The following is an 18,827-nucleotide window of genomic DNA, read 5'->3' on the forward strand; positions in this document are numbered from 1 at the left end:
TTATTTATTCACACAGAATTGGGGTACAGGCCAGAAGTGCAGGGGTGGTGAGAGGATTCACCAGAGACAGAGTGGGGAACAGAACAGGCAGATGGACAAAGTATGCTGCTGAGGGGAGCAGCAGGCAGGTCAGGAGAAGTCTGCTGCACCATGTAGATCACCTCCGGAGCAGGGGTCGAATTCATGCTGAAGTGACTTTAGCTTCTTAGTGCTGGGCTTTAACTTGCTGCGCCACCAGGGAAGGCCTTGAAATTATAATTATTTTAATGTGTATAAAGAATCCATGAAATAGTTATTGTGCTAGAAGGGGGTCTACAGATTATCTAGTGGAATGGTTCAGTGCTTTTTATTTTAGAGTAAAAACATGAGAGTCCCAGAGAGGTTAAGTGCCTTGCTCAAGGGCACTCAGCTAGTTAGCCCCAGTAGATTTGTGGTGTGAGCACATGGTTCATTCCTAAGCTATTCCCACAGGTCCCTTGTTTTCACAGCTCCTCATTAAGCAAAAGCCCTAAGAGAGTAATGTAGTCACATATCTTACACCCAACACTGTCACCTCTAATATGTTGTGGGGAGACCACCAAGCATGCCTTTGGCCTGATGTTGGCTTGGAGGATCAGCTGATATCAGGCTTTCCTTGCGCCAAGGCAGCAAGACATCTGGGGAGGATCTATTACACTTGACTTTCTGAATAACCCCAATAACTAAGTTTGAAGTTAGCATAGATTCCAAATTGTAGCTATGACCAACATGTGCTTAACCCCACTTGTACTACAGGATTCTCTCAATATATACAAACTACTAAAATACAAATGTTGCTTCAATACAAGTGAAGCAATTAGGGTGACGGAAAATTACTTTGTTTTTGATGGGAACATAATAAATAAAATTTGTACATCGAAATATATGTTATGAAGTCTCTCTTCAGTGTTTGAAGGTATTAGCTTTGACTCTCAGTTTCTTAGTGGCCTCATCAAGGTGAGCTAGATGATCTATTTAAAGATTCAGAACAGGGCCTCCCTGGTGGCATAAGGGGTTAAGTCTTAGCACTGTGAAGCTGTCCACAGACACTACAGTATGGGGTTGATCCCTGGTCAGGCAGGTGACCTGTATGGCGCAGCAGACCTTTCCTGCCCCACAGCTGCTCCCCTCAGCAGTGTGTTTCCGTTGATCCACTTGTTCTGTTCCCCACTCTGAGTCTGGTAAATCCTCTCACCTCTCCCCCATCCCCGCACCTCTGGCCTGTACCTTAGCTATTGTATGAATAAATCAATAAACCTTTAAACAAACAAACAAACAAATTTGGAACATTCATAAAATTAAAAAAAATCAATTCAAAAGAAGTAAACTCTTACTTAGAGAGAATTTTCTTTCCTTAATAGTACCATCTTGACAGATAGAATTGTGAATTTTGTACAGCCATTTCACATTATCATCCTCAATGCAAGCAACAACCACATACCTAACATAAACCAAAATGCTTATTTCCAGAATGGAGTGTGGGAACAAAACAATGGATCCAAGCTCATACTGCGGTGTTTAGAAATCATATTATATGTTCTTCAGGAAATAAATCTGTGCTAGCCCTTAAAACTGCTTCTTAAAAAATAGTTGTTGAGGCCCTCCCTGGTGGCGCAGCGGGGTAAAGCACAGCACTGAGAAGCTAAAGACACTTCTGCATGAGTTTGATTCCCGCCTGCCCTGGAGGTGACCACATGGCGTGGCAGACCTCTCCTGACCCGCCCGCTGCTCCCCTCAGCAGTGTACTTCGTCGATCTGCCTGTTCTGCTCCCCACGCTGTCTCTGGTGAAGACTCTCGCTGCCCCTGAGCCTCTGGCCTGTACCCCAGTTCTGTAGTATGCACAAATAAATAAATCTTTTTTTTTTTTTAAATAGTTGTTGAGCAACAGAGAGAAGAGGAATTGTATAGTCCAGTGGAGATAGTGGTTCCTGAGGGCAAAGGCTGCTAATTCTCTCCAGTACCCATGTTTACTGCTTCTTTTCCTACCACAGCGAAACAGTTCTCAGCCACCTTTGCTGAAAGCTTGGGAGAGTGCAGGAAGAGCAGACCTGGCACACCCTTGTTTTGTTCTCACTCATAACTTTTACTTTCAGAGAACTCCAAGGATCTAGGCGTGAGGACAGAGTGATCAGGTGGAAGGCGCCTGGGTTGCCGAATGACTGTGACAGTGGTCTTTCACGATCTACAATGGACTCTTACAAGGGCAAGAAATAAGATTTCACTGTATTTATTGAGGTTAAATGATATAATTTTCAAACTTTGCAAAGTATAAATCGTATTGTTGAAGCTGACTTCTTCAATAGAAATCTAGTGCAACCACTCCTTATTACATTGAAAGACTAGCACCCCCCAAAGTCTCCACATTTGATTTCCATTAGTCTCTAGGAAACTGCTCAGTATGGACATCAGACCACCTGGGCTGCACCTTCACTTTGCCATCCATCTGCCCTGGGCAAGTTGTTTCACCTCTCTATTACTTAGATTCTCTGTCAGTCAGATGGAAAAATAATAGGATCTGCACTTAGAATTGTTGGAAGGGGGAAATGTTCTGTCTCAGATTTTATATGTGGCAGTAATATGATTAATATTAACTGGCAATATTACTCTTTAAAAATGTATACTTAAATGCACAGCTTCCATAGGGAAGCTCTGAGGCACAACAAACTGAATTTATGCAAATCTGGTTGAGTTTCTAGCAGTTCATCAGCTCAGAATGACTAGGTTCTTCTCCTCTCTCCATTCCTTCTTCTTCCCCTTTTTGTCACTCCACGCAGCGAGCCAGTTAGAATTTGAACCAGATTATCATAATCATAATCCAAGATTTGTTCAATTTATGAACAAATTTTATATGATCCTTCTGGTTTGTCTGGAAAGAGGTTGAAATCATATCAACAATAATAACTCCTGATAATAAGCAATGGCCTTTGAGTTTATAAAATTATTATTATTTTTTTTTACTAAGAAATCTGTGGTAATTCTACCTAAGTATTTTTTGATATTGGAAAGTCTTACAACATTCCTTGGTAAGGCATGTTTCTGGAAAAATCATTTAACAAAAAAAGACATTGTTGTATTGAAACAGGAAGTAACAATTTCGAGTGAAAGACTATGTGCTAGGTAAATATTTCTTGGGGAATTCAGTGTCTTTCTTTCTTTGCCTCTGACTGGAAATATAAACATAGCCTGTGTCTTGGCTAATAATAACATCATGACGTGTACAGACCTGGCCTTCCTCAATAGTTTGCTGAGTTACTTGTGTCAGAAAGGATTTTATTATATAAAAACATTTCTTCTCTTGCCGTCACATGATGCACCATTGAATTTCTCATCATAAAAGTTTTTAAATCTCATTTATAGCCACAGACTTAAAAATGAACAGTTAGGCCCTCCCTGGTGGCGCAGCGGGTTAAGTACAGCACTAAGAAGCTTAAGCCACTTCCGCATGAGTTCGATACCCGCCTGCCCCGGAGGAGATCCACATGGCGTGGCAGACCTCTCCTGACCCGCCCGCTGCTCCCCTCAGCAGTGTACTTCGTCGATCTGCCTGTTCTGCTCCCCACTCTGTCTCTGGTGAATCCTTTCACCCTCCGCATTTCTGGCCTGTACCCCAGTTCTGTATGAATAAATAAATAAATCTTAAAGAAAAATAAAAGGACAGTTAGTCAACATTTATATATGATCTCTAAAGTATGATTTACTTTATATTTGATTATATAGCTGAATGTAAAACATTGTAGGGATTCTGGCTTGAGGAACCCCATTTCTTTTTAGGTATTAATGAGTCCTATAACCTCCCAATGTTCCTTGATTTTTCTGTGACTTGGTTTCCATACATGCAAATGGAACGTGTTTCTCATTGTGTCTTTCCAATCTTCACAAAGTAGAATGAGCATCTTAGTTTTAAGAACTGCAGCTTCATCTATATTATTGTCATGATGCAAGACAGACCAGGGCTGCACACATAAGTACTGTGGCTTTTTAGGAACCTAGGAAATATGTGCCCCATCCCACCTTTCCCCTCCCATCCTACCCCCACCCCTCCCCTCCCCTCCCAGCCACGCCTCCCCTCCACACCCCCCCATGCCACCTCTTCCTTCCCTCCCTCCCCTCCTTTCCCCTCCCTCCCCATCCCACCCCAACACATCCCACCCGGTTGTTTATACATTTTACATTTAATTTCCATAGCATCAATGACGCTTTTTTTTTCTCTGAGAATGTCTGTTAAGCTATTAATTAAATATAACCTCAAGAACTGACTTTGCTGAGCTCTTCACCAGTTCCACAAATCTACTTAGAATTTAACTAGTCCATCTGACTGATTATCCTTTGTCATCAGATTTCCCCTTATTCATCAAGCATTCTGAGAACATAATTGGAAGTAAAAGGGCACTTGAGAATGAATTTAGAGAACTATAGTTACCTTTAAATTTGCAAGATGCTGACAAATAGAAGAATCAAATTGAAAGAGAGTGGGGTGACTTGGAAAATTGGATTTCTTTGACTTAGAGGCTTTACCAAGGAAAATAGAAGGGTGGAGTTGGGTTTCCCCTTCAGGACTGCTTGCACAGTGTAGTCTCAGGGTTATCTGAGAGAATGTCTCAACATTCTCTGGCACTGCAATGCCTGCAGGACCCACCCTGACTACACAATACATGATAACACCTCCTCTTCCCCTGTGCGGCTCCTCAACCCCCACCCGCAAATCCAAGTCTGACTAAACCTCAGTTGCAACTCTGGCTACGAGTCAGTTTGATTCCTGTAATGTTGCTCAGTGTGATGAGCTATTTGTTAATTCTATAATTTGGGGGGCCTACATGTAATGGGAGGTGTTTGTTGTGTAGAGGAAGCAACAAATTAGCAGGTGTTTAGTACTCTAGGTTTTGGTGCTGTTATTGTCGGCCTTGTTCTGTTTGCCATCAATGGCTGTAGAGGTTACTGGATAGACCTTGGCCAGCTCTCTAGGTCTGCTGCTTTGCCCAGTGACTGTATCTTTCCTGTTAGCATGCTGATCATACTTGGAAATTATGAGTCAGTGAAATGTAGCTGCAAGCAGTGGGGGTGGCTAGATTAAGAGGGAAAGTGCAGCCAAGGCTTCCTGTACCAAGCTGAGGTCAATTTTTTGGGGCTAAGGTAAGGACTATTTATGGTAATAGGAATGCCCATTCTCACTTGGGTTTCTGTGGAGGGAGAGTATGGGAGCACAAATAAAAAAGAAGCATTCTTTAGCAGACATCAGGATGTCTAAGAGCCATGTTATAATATCACTGTTATTGACACCTTCAACTAGCTATTAGTTGGTGAGACTCATTAACTATTCACATTTGTCTGCCCTCATTCAACTCCTAGCAACCGCAGTTATAGCCCTATTTAAAATAATAGAGTGAGATTGGTAACATTACTGATTTAACAGGAAATTAGAAGACTTACATTCACAGAGTTTAGGTAATTGACACCAACAGCACTTTTCTTGTAATTTATGTACTATGATTGATTTCATTCCCCAGCTAGTCCTAAAAGAATCTCTGAAGCATATTCAGCCATCAGATTACTGTGCAAAGGAATTATATGAGTATTAACCTGCTCCGGTTGCTATCTGCTTGCTATCTGCTCCGGAGCTGGCAAAAAGTTTTTTTAGTGGTTTAGAGCTCAGGATTCAGTTTAAAATTAAAATGCTAATATAGAAAATTTCAGCCTTTGAGCACTTCTTTGTGTGTTGCAACTGTGAATTTATATGATGAAGTATTCATGCTGATAACAAGGGCACAATGATAAGTGGGCCATTTGTTTACAATTTTGAGAGTATTTCATAGACTATATGTGGAGATATATATATATGTGTATATATATATATATATATATATATGTATGTATGTATGTATGTATATGTATATAATTTCCTGGGGATGCCCTAAAACCATTCAGTTAATAGTGCTGTTATAAATGATTCCCAGATGTTCATTCAGGGTGGTATTCGTTCCTAATCTATGACCATGTTTCATCTTCCTCTCCTCCCGGTTCCCCACCAAATTAACTATGCTCTCAGTATAGGCTGTTTGATGAATGAGGAAGACACACTAAATCCATGTGTTTTTCCCTAGAAATCTCATAAAACCATGGTAAAGGGAAGGCAGTGAACTCACATTGTTGAAGGACATCATCATCTTATTTTTTAGCTACATATTTAGCAGAGTGGATATAGTCTGGAGTCTACCAGCCTGTTTCTTTAGTTCCCTCATGTGACTTTTACTCAACCACACAGAAGAGTCCAGAGTCCTTCATGCTCATCATCCTGTTTCATGCACCTGGGCTGCTGGGCTGTTCTTTTGTCCCCATGGCTTACCCTTGCTCTGTTTCCTCACCTAGTAGTCAAGCTTGTCCTTTAAAACTCAGTTCAAGGGTCACCACCTTCAAAATCCCTCTAGATGCCACAGTCTATTCAAGTCTTCCTCCTCTGAGTCCCTAGAGCAGCATGTGACTAAGCCCATGCTAATCTTTGTTACACAACACTATTAACGTGACTGTCAGACTGTAAGTTGCTTGAGGGCAGAGATTATGAGTTAATTAATTGTGAATGACAGCTTCTATAACAATACTTGGCATAGAATAGTGGTTGATAAATGCTTTCCAAATGATTTGTGAATGTGAGATGTAACCCTTTGAAAGGCCATATTTACATGGCATCACCATTTTCACATTAGTCCTAAAATTCAACCCATGCTACACATACACACACGGATGAATATGAAGTTTTATCAGTGATCAAATTTACACATATTTTAACCCCAAACTGGTTAAAAGTATCTGGTAAATTTTATCTCAGTATGTTCGGGCATCCTGTGTAAAAAGTAAAGCCATATATCAACTTAGCTTTATATTCCAAAAGGTTCAAGGAACCCAGGAAAGCCTGGAGTTAACATTTCTTACGTGAAGGGAAGAGAGAAGTTGAACTTGACAGTTAGGGATGGCTGACCCACAGTGTGGGCACTCAGTCTCACAGAGGATTGACTTCTCAACATCATTCAACTCTTCTCACTCTAAAACCTTCACCATTTGCTGAGGCTAGAAGTTCTGTATGCAGAACTCCTCCAATAACTTAAACAACTATGAAACTTGAATTTGAAGTAAGAGGTGCAGGGCCATGGTGGCATCCTTCTGGAGTCAGAAGCCAAACTGTGGCTTCCTTCTCAGGCAGGAGGCCTCTTACCAGTGGGAACAGCCTTCACACCCAAAGACACACGCATGGCACACACACGGCATATACACGAAGAGGGACATACACACAGACACATATACACAGACAGACATAGAAAGACACAGCCAGCCAGACAGCCAGACAGCCAGACAGCCAGACAGACAAACATACCCATGGGCAGAGGCAGTGGGTTCTAGGTCTGGAAGTTATTGCTGGGAACTCAACCTAGACCAGTGGTTTTCAGAGTAAAAGTGATGAAATCTATTTAGTGTTTTGGGACAAGCATTAGAAAGAGAAAGAACTGAATTGAAAAGAACAGGAAAGAGATCCAAGTGCATTGCCCCTAGTAAAGTGAATTTGTTTAACCAAGTGCAGTTCTCTGTGTGTACATACATTCTCGTGTGTACTGTGAGTCACACTATAAAATGCATTTCTAGTTATGAGTTCACAAACATTCAAGAACACCTGGCCTAGAGACTTACCTCCATCCAACATTTTCAATAATCTTTTTAATCCCTTCCTGTTTACACTATCCACGGGGTCTTTCTTTTTAATTTGCAGAACATCTGTTCTGCTGCCCATCAGTCAACAGGGAGGCGTATACGTTTTCTTTTTTTAATGTGAGCTGCATAGAGAGAGATAGATGGCATTTTATTTCAATTGATGGTTTTCTGTTATGGTCTTCTCAGTTACTTCCCAAATCCCTCTTTAGTAAGGAAAAAACAAAAGTATAAGATGTAAGTGTGTATTGGAGAGTTCCTGACTTTTTCTGATTCCATCGTATCTTCTGGGGTCACAACCACGTTCAGTAATTCCTTGAGAATTCCACTTTCTGTTCTGACTGTCCTTAGTGGAAGGCGCTGGGCCTAAGGCCAAGGAGCCCCTCCATACCCATGAGCTCCTTGGACTAGCTCAGATGGGGTGATGCCCAGAAATAGTCAGGCACCTGGAGTCTTATGGGAGCGGACCTGAAGTGACCATAAAAGTAGCAATAGGTGTTGGGGGAAGTCCTGAAAATATTTTGAAATAAAGACATAGAAAAAGACATTACAGTTTTCTCTGTAAAAGTAAGATCCCAGGAATATCAAGGCAGGACCATGTTCAAATAGCCTCTTCACTGTTGCTCTGGGCACAGTCAGCTGACAGTCCAGGATCAAAAAATTAGGCAACCCAGCAATCTTTTAATTTCTTTAAATTTACTTCACGTATTCTTTATGTAAGTCTTATGCTCAGAGGCCTTCCTGATGGGGAGCCTCAGCTTTCTCCTCAGAGAGAAACTATAAATCCAGTGGACAGACAGAGGAGACAGATTTTTCTGTCCTTTAGTATCATGCGGGCGTTATACCATTTATAGGTATTACTCAATCAGTGTCAAGTTAATTAACCACAACACAAACTCCCCAATCCAGATTTTTAGATGATGGCCTTATCTTTCACTTCAGTGAGAAAACTAGTCAGAATACTTTCTTCAAATTTCTAATCAGCTTCACACCTAAAACAGTGCCTGAAACAGCAGTCAGCAGCCCAAGGACAGAGAAGGTGTCTGTAGCATCCTGGTGTTCCCTCCTTGGCTGGTCTTCTTTGTCTTCCTGGTCCAACCCCCACTGCTCCATCCTGGATACACACCATCCATTTCTGCCTCAGACTTCAGAAACCCTCCCCCAACTCAAGGCATCTGTGTCTAACCATTCTTCAGTACAGCTCTTCTCACCTCTCTGCTAAGCCTTTTCTGCCCTTTCCAAATCCTGTCATTTCTTCCCCCTTCACCCTAGACATCATTTAGGATCTGCAGTGACCTCAATAAAATGAATGTGAGTTGGAACTTTGTTTCACACCACATTGCTGCTCCCTCAACACTTGCAATGTGCCCGACACATGGCAAATGCTCAATAAATACTTTAAGACTGGATGAAGACATCTTCATAAATTCATGTAAAATTCAGTGACTGGGAATACAGTGGAAGAAGTGAGGCCAAGCCCCTCCCCTAGTCACCTTCATGGAAATCAGGATTTCTTAAACAAAATGTAAGAGCCTCAGGCTCAATCTCCTTATTTCTGCCAAGTGTTAATTATGTGTGGACTCTACGGGGACTTCCACATATGGATTACAAGGGATATTATGAAGGGACATTAAGAAAGACAGCTGTGTGCAGGAAGACATGCTCTTTTAAACTTCCGCAGTTTTAGAATTTGCCTTGGTGGGAGATATCTTTTCTTTCATACATTTCATTTGTGCTTATTGAAAAAGGAGAGAATATTTCCAAGAACCCCCCCTTTTTTTTTTAATTAGGGTTTTTATTTTTTTGCATTTTCAAGAGTTAAAAAAAATAAAGGAAAAAGGAAAATTCTCAATCATTTCTCTCAAATATAGCTGTTAAGATGGTGTGCCTCCTGGCAGCGTGGGCTAGAACTTCATTTGTCACTACTAACCAGTGATTATATAAGACTGTCTCATTCTAAAATATTTCTTAAAATATTGATTATTTTTATAAAATCTTAGAGTAACCATGAGGTAACAGAATAAAGCAAAAGATTACTATCTGTTCTGTAGAGTCAATTGAGAAACTACTTTTTCTACCTTAAGTATTTATTTCAACAGTGCTGCACTGTCCAAGATGAGACTAGTTTGCCTTTGAAGCACCATTCCAACTATATAAAGAAAATTGCCCATTCTTTTATGGTCACACTTCCTATTTTTACTGTTAATATAAATCATCTTAGCTTGGTCATGTCCCTTATTCACCACATTTGGCACTAGATGAGTCTGGGCAGTTTCCCCAAAATCAAAGCAAACATTGAACATTTACTAACATTAAAAGCAAGTGATAGAGTCCCTGAAGGCGATTTCAAAAGAGGAGTCACAGGAGTTTTGAGCAATAGAATGAGTGCATTGTTGCCTGTGATAGCTTTATATTTGAGTCAACACTCAAGTTTGTTGCAGAAGAGTTACATTTCTTTAAACTCAGTCTCCTTATCTTTTATTTATATCTGACCTTTGAAAACTCACTTTGAACTGAGGAAATAAATGCTTTGAGTAGATGAAGACCATGGGTTATTGAAGTTTGGGGAGAAATTTCATTCTGCCAAATTGAAAGAAAGATGTGTAGCAAGGAAAATACATTAAACAATTCCAGAAGGTGGGTAATGTAAGAACCATCGAGACCTAGTTTCAAATCTCATTTTTATCAGAATTTGTTAATCTGGACTTATTATTTAAAATTTCTAAGATTTTGTTTCCCTGTCTGTATAATGGTGCAAAATCAATGGGCACATAGGTAAATCACTTAGTACAAGGTCCAGTATATACTAAGTTATTAGGTACTCAAAAAATTATTTTTCTTGAAGAACAAAGCAATGTACTAGAATGAGAACTCTCCAGGACATAAAAGTTCAAAGTTCTAGCCCTAGTTTATTAATTAGGTGACCTTGACCAAGTCACTCAAATTTTCAGGAGCTTATTTTCAAATTATATTTATAAAATTATATTACCTACAATGGTGGTTAATTTTGGGTGATCAGATATTTGGCCAAACTTTATTTGGGATGTTTCTGTGAGGCTGTTTTGGATGAGATTAACACTTAAGTTAATGTACTCTGAGTAAGGCAGATTGCCCTCCCTAAATGTATGTGAGCCTCATGCTATCAATTGAAGTCCTGAACAGAAAAAGATTAATCTCCCCTGAGCAAGAAGGAATTCTGCCCCCAGATGGCTTTTGGACTTGAACAGCAACATCAACCCTTCCCTAAGCTTTCTGTCTAACAACCCACCCTATAGATAATGAATTTGCCAGTCTCCATTATCAGGTGAGTTAATTCCTTACAGTAACTTTCTCTCTTTTTCTCTCTCTCACTGGATTTATTATCTGGATACCTGACTAATGCATCTACCCATCCAGATTTTTTTCCCTGAAGGAGGACTCAAAATGTCATCTATGTCTGCCTGGATAATGGCGTGGTTAAGAAGCAGTCTCTTCTTCCTTTTCCTTCTCTTTGCTTGTGCGTCCTCAGCTTTCTCATCTGGAAAATGAAGAGGTTAGATTTGCTAGATTCTTGCTAAAAGGGCTCCCAACCATGAATTTACATATCTATATAAAAATAACTGTTTGGGCTGTAACATTCAAATACTGTCATGGCCAAATTGGGTTGCTGCCAAGGAAAAAAAGGCATGTGGGGTGTATAAAGACTATTTATGCAGAAACAAACCCTTTCAGGGGTATGCCAAGAGTTAGGGGGACTAAAGGGAAACTCCTGGTAGCCCTATAAATATTCTTACAAGTCTGAGTGCTTTCTCTGTGGTTGAAGGGGGCAAAGTGCAATCTCTTTCTCTATGCAGAAGTAACTGGGGAAAGTACCTACTTTACCTGTTAGGGCTTTATTTGCCTCTGTGCACACACTCAAGAGAATAAACTGCAGAAAGGCCAGTCATTTGATGGAATCTCAGCTATGGGATCAGGTTGAACAACACTGACCTTCTGTTTTTGAAAAATTAAAGCCCAGTATGGCATTCATTAGAAGGAAAAAAAAAGTGCTCCAGATTGTGTTGTAACTATATTCTTAGTAATTCACCAAAAAAAGTTTCCTGGTGTATTTCAGGACATAAGTGTTATTTCCTTTCTTAACTAGTGAAGTGGTTAGATTCTTAAACATACTGGCTAGAGTACTTTGGGTCTTTGGGTCTTTAGATGAAATAGTTGAAAAATCCTTTGGGAGCTGTATGATGCTAGGTAAGAGTAAGTGATTATTGTACGTACAATACACATTCAAGTGATAACCATAGTTTAGACTCAGTTGAAAGAAGCCTGGCTAAATGGGCATCTTTCCCAACTTTGACTTGTTTTTGGGCAAACAGGGGTAGCCCATGTCAGGTAGGCTAGTGAACAGTTAACAATGGCTCACACAGCTTGAATTGAGAGGCTCAGACAAGACCTCCTGCACAGCAGTCCAACTATACACTGTGGGTTGTATGGGCTCTGTCTACAAAGCTCCACCCTTCTCTACTCCATGATGCTTCCAGAGTCAGAGAGACATATTCCTCATCATAAAACATCACATCTTAAAAAAAAGACTCAACGCCCTCCCTGGTGGTACAGCGGGTGAAAGCATAGCAATGTGAGACTCTCTGCAACCACTGCAGTGCGAGTTCAATCCCCAGTGAGGGTGGGTGAACACATGGCATATGCAGACCTCTCCTGACCTGCTGGCTGCTGCTCTTAGCAGTGTATTTTAATCAGAATTCTCTCACCCTCCACATTGCTCGCCTGCATCCCAGTTCTTGTATGTATAAATAAGTAAAACTTTTTTTTTTTTAAAGATTCAATGCTACTCCAATACCTGTATAATAAAACCCAAACACTTAGCATACAAAGCCTTTGTGAAATAAGATTTTTGTATATTTCTGCTATTCTGTGATTATTGCTCACTTTACTATGGCACAATTGTACTATAAAGTTTTATTCACAAATTCAATATTTATTTATTTTTAAGATTTATTTATGCATACAAGAACTCAGGTGTAGGCCAGAGATGAGGGAGCAGTGAGAGGATTCACCAGAGACAGAATGGGCAGCAGAACAGGTAGACTGACAAAGTATACTGCTGAGGGGAGCAGCAGGTGGGACAGGAGAGGGTTACTGTGCCATGTGGGTCACCTCCCTGGCCTGGGACTCGAACTCCTGCTAAAGTGGCTGCTGATAGTTTCACAGTGCTGTGCTTTTAACCCATTGCTCCACCTGGGAGGGCCCAAGTTCAATATTTCTTTAGCAGATATTTAATGCATTAATGAGTAGTAGGCACTTTGCTGTGCTAGGGAGATAGCAGTAAATAAAATAACCATTGAGGGGGCAAGCAGCTGGTAAATATCATACAGCAAGTTAGAAAGTGATGATAACAATGGAAGATAAAAAGAGCCATATAAGGAGTCTTAGTTTTGTTAGAATGGGCTGCAGTTTATATAAGGTAGTCATACTTGGCCTCTCTGAGAGAGTAAGGAAATGCTTCAGTTATGCAGCTTTATTGTAACAATAGCAACTTAACACGGAGTGAGCATGCAAATATCTTGGAGACCAACTATCCAGAGGTAATGACTATCTCTAAGATCTTGAGGCAGGAAGTGGCTGTTATGAGGAACTGTAGAGAGGCTGCAGAAAGCAAGAGAGTAGAAGGAAATTGGGAGGGGGTGGGCTGTAGGGCTAGAGGTAGCAGGGTCTTGAAAGACACTGTGAGGATGTCAGCTTTGAGTGGAAAGTCAATGGAGGGTTTTGTGAGGGGGGTAACACATTTGGTTGTTGTGTTGTGAACAGATTGAAGAGTAAAAGTGGGAAGACTAATTGGGAAGCCATTGCCAAAATCAGGTAGTGAGGATATTGGTTTGTACCAAAGCAACAGCAGGGAGCCTGGTAAGAGGCAGTTAGATTGGGAATATGTTTTAAAAGTAGAGCTTAGAGGAGTTGGATGTGAGATGCTTCAATATTCAGAAGACAAAAGAGAAGTTGAGTGGAGGAGTCAGCCAGGAGAATGGGAGGGATGGTCATTAAAGGAGAAAAAACAATGGATGCTAAATTATTTCCAGAAGGAAATGGTGATCCTTTATATCAGATAATTACATCTGATATAAATTATTTCCAGAGGAAATGGTGATCCTTTATATCAGATGCTGCTGATAAACTTGCTGCATTTATCAGGTAAACCTGAAACTTGAAGGATATATTTAGAAACATGGAGATGATTCTAACCTTAAAAAGAGTAGTTTTGGTGGCATGTTTGGGGGCAGATGACTGATGAAAAGTAGAAAAGTGGGGGAGAGAAATTGAAACAGTGAGTCAAGAAAACTCTCCTGTGCATTGTTTAGCAGCAAAAGGGGCGAGGTAATAAAGGTAGTTAGAGGACTAGGTGGGGTCATACTTTGGTGTCTCTCTGAAATGCCTTTTTTCTCAAGTCTATTTTTTTCTTGAGTGTTTAAATTGGCCACGTCTATGATGATATTTCTCCACTACCATACTCATTTATTATAAAGGACACCTTGACACCTACTATAAAATAGCTCTGGTCAGTGAACTCATCAGTGAATAATGACAAGCCTGCTAAGATCTCTACCTTTCTGGAGGTTATGTTTTAATGAGGGAATAGGAAATACAGAAACAAAGGTAACCGATCACTGCAGATTATGGTAAGTGTTGTGCAGACCATAAATTGTGTGATATGAAAGAAGGTGAGATGTAGTGGTCATTGGAGGCCAGTCTAAGGGCCGTCAGTGGTGGGGATCTGAAGGATACTGCCCTGGATTGAATGTGTTCTTCTTCACCTCCCAATTCATACATTGACATCTAATCCCTAATGTGATGTTTGGAGATGTGACCTTAGGGAGGTAGTTAGATCATGAATTTAAAGACCTCATGATGGGATTGGTACTTTCAAAAGAGGAGAAATCAGAGAGATTATCTCTTTCTCTATTAATTGAGAATACAGGTGTGTGCTTGCAGATCAGGAGGTGGGCCCTCACCAGACATCAAGTCTATTGGCACTTTGATCTTGGACTTGGACTAAATTTCTGTTCCTTAAACCAGTCTACAGTATTTTTGTTATAGTATAACAGGTGGTCCCCAGGAAAAGGGGAGGTTCCAGGTTCCCTGTCCTATTCAAAAGGAGGTTAGAGCTGAAGAGGGAAGAGAAGAATCTGGAGAGGAAACTGAGGAGGAAGGAAGAAGAATGGAGGGCCAAGAAGAGATCTGAGGGAGGCACATGGAGCAGAGAGACTTGTGAAGAAACTGTGCTTACTTCTTAATCCTGGACTTCTTGAAACAGATGTGGATGAGAGACCCATGTGGAGGAGGTTCACTATGGCAGCATTTATCTTGATTTTGATTCTGCTCTTTTCCACCCAGACTTGTCTGGCCGTTTCTGACCCCTTTTCATGGGTTCTTGCTGGAAAGTGCTTTAGACTTGTGGTGGGCTTTTAGGCCTTGCTTTGGGCGAATCCCCTTTGGATAGACTTCACCCACAAGGAGGTGGGTAACTTTAAGTGTTTGATTTAGAAACTATATTCTTTGTCTTTTCTGTATTGCACACTCATTATATTAAATTCCTTTCCATTAAAGGTCTTATATGTTTTGTCTTGATGAGGCACATGGCAGAACCTATTTAGAGCAGGCAGGTTTGGGGGTTCAAGGGTGCCCCTCTCTCCCTGCCCTGTAACAACAGCAGTTCATATAGACTAAGATCAGGGAAACCAGTCCCAGGAAGATCCAGAAGGGTCTTTAAGACAGACCGAGTTAATTCGGAAGAAGAAAAAAATAATCTGTTGTGACAGGAATGGGTGAGGTGGGAAATGTCATATGAATCTTTAAAGGGGCCAGATTACAGAAGAGCTAAGAGGCCTGGGCAGGGAATCAAGTATGGAGAGATAAAGGTAGCTTTTTTTGAGTAGTGGTGGTATAGATGAGGAGAAGTAGATGAATGGAGATATCCTTAGGAAGTAAACAAGATGATGAATTGGATGTGATAAATGAGAGAAAAGAATGTCTTCTTTGGAGTGGTAAGCGAGGTCAACGTGATACCATTTTCTAGAAGAGAAGAATATAAGAGGAATGGGGTGAGGATAAATGGGGTGAGGAGTACAGAACTGGCTGGAAAACAAGAGAGTAGTAAGGAAGCTTCTAGAGAAAGTGTTTCACGTAATTGGAATTAGTCAACCAGGTAAAATGCTGCTGAGAGATGGTGAGAGATGGAGACTAGCATGCCTCCCCCACAGCCCTCAGAGCTCATGTTAACAGTGATTCTGTCCTGTCTTTCTCTTTCATTTTTTGACAAATCGCTAGAAGTTCAGGACCTCCTTTCATTTTCACCTTTTTTTACTCCTGGACTCAACAGGATACTGTAGGAAGAGCCTCGATTTTATGGAGTTCCTGATTGAAAATAACCCTGGGAAGGAGACACCCCAAGGTGCTATCGGTGGAGTGATCTGCTGCCAGATGCCTAAGGGAGATGGGAGGACCCAGCACTCCTCCCTCAAGAGCCTGACCCAGAAGTCATGTGTGACAGGCTCCCCTCAGAGCTTACAGGCTGAGAAGTGTTCTGTCTTCTTAGAGCTAGAAAGGGTATTCATGATAAGGCAGGGTGGGAACCTGACTCACTGACACACAATTAGCCTGCTTTTTGTCTTTGGATCTGAGTGGAAGTGACTCAGAGGCTGGAAAAAAACCCTTTGGAAACAATTGAGGAGGGGGAAAAGGAGGTTAAGTCACTACAGCATTTTATTTTCAGATTAAATGTGGATCTGCGGTCCCATAAATGTTGAATACTGTATGTCTTCAGCCTCTAGCCAACAAAAACCCAGGGGGAATTATTAAGCCTGACAATTCACTCATTTTCTCCAAGATTTTTATTCAATGCAATTGAGAAGGGATAAAGTTTCTTCTTTTTTCTCTTTTCTATTCACTCGAATAAACCCTAATTATCACTAGGGCAGAACAAATGGGCTTCTAGAAGACTGCAGCAATAGTAAAGCTTCCCCCTTAAATTAACCAGTTGAAGGCTCCTGTTCCAACTGCCACTAGGAGACTTCCTGTCCACCGAAACCTTGCTCAATTCAGTTAAAGAACATTTATGGAAGCCTTGTCAGGAAGCATTGACAAATGCAGGAGGGGAGTGAAAGACACAGCCCTGACCTCTGGGGGTTTTCTGTAGGGGGTGGGGAGCTAGTGGGAACTAGCTACTAAGATACTATATAACTAGCAACTAAGATACTATATAAGACGGATTCATACATTTCATATTGCTATATTAATTAGGATTTTTTTGATGCAAATAAAAAATCCAAATTAAATTAAGCAAAAAGGAGAAATTGTTAAAAAATAAAAAGCAAAGTTATATAAGTTCTCACAACCCAGTGACAATCTAGGGCACACAGGGCTGAACCAGGAGCACAGTAACCGGCTGCTAATAACATCAGACATGTCTCAGCCTCTCAGCCAGACTTTCAAGCCGGTCTGTCTTCAGCTAGGCCTTTCCTCCACAAAGTGGGAAGCCTGGTTATGAAGAAGGTGCTCGACTTTACAATAGCTTGCAGTTTGAGCCCTGGGGAAAAGTGGACTTTTCAACTTCCAGTTTCAAAATTCCCCAAGAAAGCTTCTGATTGGCCTGGAAAATATCAGCTCTCCACTTCTGGACCAATCCCACGTGGCAGGGCGGGAGGCGAGGATTTGGGAAGCTGCCCAAGGGTCCAGTTAGGTCAGAGGCACACTCCCCCTCCCCCCAGCCCCACCCCCACCCCAGCAGAGAACTATCTCTGAAAGGCAGCGCTGTGGGTGGGTCCGGAAAGGGATGAGTTTAGGGAACAAAGAGTGCGGCTCTCTGCTGTTTTCGGGAACAACCACTGGGCCCTGGCCTGACAAGTGAGTCTCCAATAACGAAGGCTGCTACTGGAGTGGAAGAAAGAAAGGAGCCCCTTACGAAAGCTGGCTTTCCATCGCTGTCCCCGACATTTCTCAAGGTGATGGCTGCTACCCCATTGTACAGATGAGGGCCACAGAGACACAGCTGTCCCTTGCTGACACAGCGGATAAAGGGCAGAGCAGGCTGTGCTGTGTGCCCTCTCTGGGGAGAAACTGCCGACACCACCCCCCCTTCGTCCCCCCTCCAGGAGGTCATCACGGTAGGGCTGGGGCAGAAGCCAGAGTGAGCCCCGATTTCCGGGGAGCATTTTCACAGGCCTCAGTCAGGGAGGAAGGGAGCCCGGTGAGTGGGCCCGAGGAGGTGGGGTGGGAGCTGTGCTTGGAAGGAAAGGCCCAGGCCCAGAGGAGAATGCCACGCCCCGGTCTGGAGTGCTTCCCTCCACATCCAGGCCTCTCAAAGCAATTCCATGTAAGGGCAACCGAGTCCGGGTCACACCTAGCCTTGCAGATGACAGATTGCCTGGCAGTCAGTTTGCACGACGAGCAGCAGAGCCGACAACTGCACCTGCACCGCCAGCGCCTCACGGGAAGCAAGTCCCTTCCCGTGAAGCGTCACCAGGGCCGAGGTGCAACTTTCACCGGGGTCCCCTGCAGAATGTGTCTGCAAATACAACTCAGACCGGAGGAAGGCTCCGGTGCAGGGTGGAAAGAAAACAGCCCCCCCCCCCCACCTCTAGTCCCCGATTTGTAACCTGGCACTGCCACGTGGAAGGGAGTTGGCGCGACCTTGGGTATGGGGGGGGGCGGTGGGGGCAACCTTAGTTATTTCAGCCTGAGGCGTGTTTGACCAAACCTAGAGAAGGAATGGGACCGCGGGATCCCAGAGCCGCGCCTGGGCTGGGCTGCAGCGACCCTGACGCCGAGGCGGCTGAGCCTGAGCTCTGAGCAGCCGCCGCGCCTGCGAGCCGCCCCTCCCCCGCCGAGCTCCGGAGCCCATTTTCGCTTGGCCGGTCCCCGCGCTGCCGGATAGATTGCGCCCCACCCCCGCTCCTCTGCTCAGTCATTCAGACTTGGAAAGTCAATAACACGCTGACATCATCAGGGGTTTGTGTATTATTACACGGCTACTTTCCAGAGTACCTGGCAATATCTAAGAGAGGAGCACTGCAGCTGCCCAAGAAAGGGCCCTGGACGCCTAGGACCGGGGGCGGGGGCGGGGGCGGGGGCG

The sequence above is a fragment of the Condylura cristata genome, unplaced genomic scaffold (genome assembly GCF_000260355.1).
Source record: "Condylura cristata isolate star-nosed mole 26May11 unplaced genomic scaffold, ConCri1.0 scaffold00003, whole genome shotgun sequence".
NCBI lineage: Eukaryota > Metazoa > Chordata > Mammalia > Eulipotyphla > Talpidae > Condylura > Condylura cristata.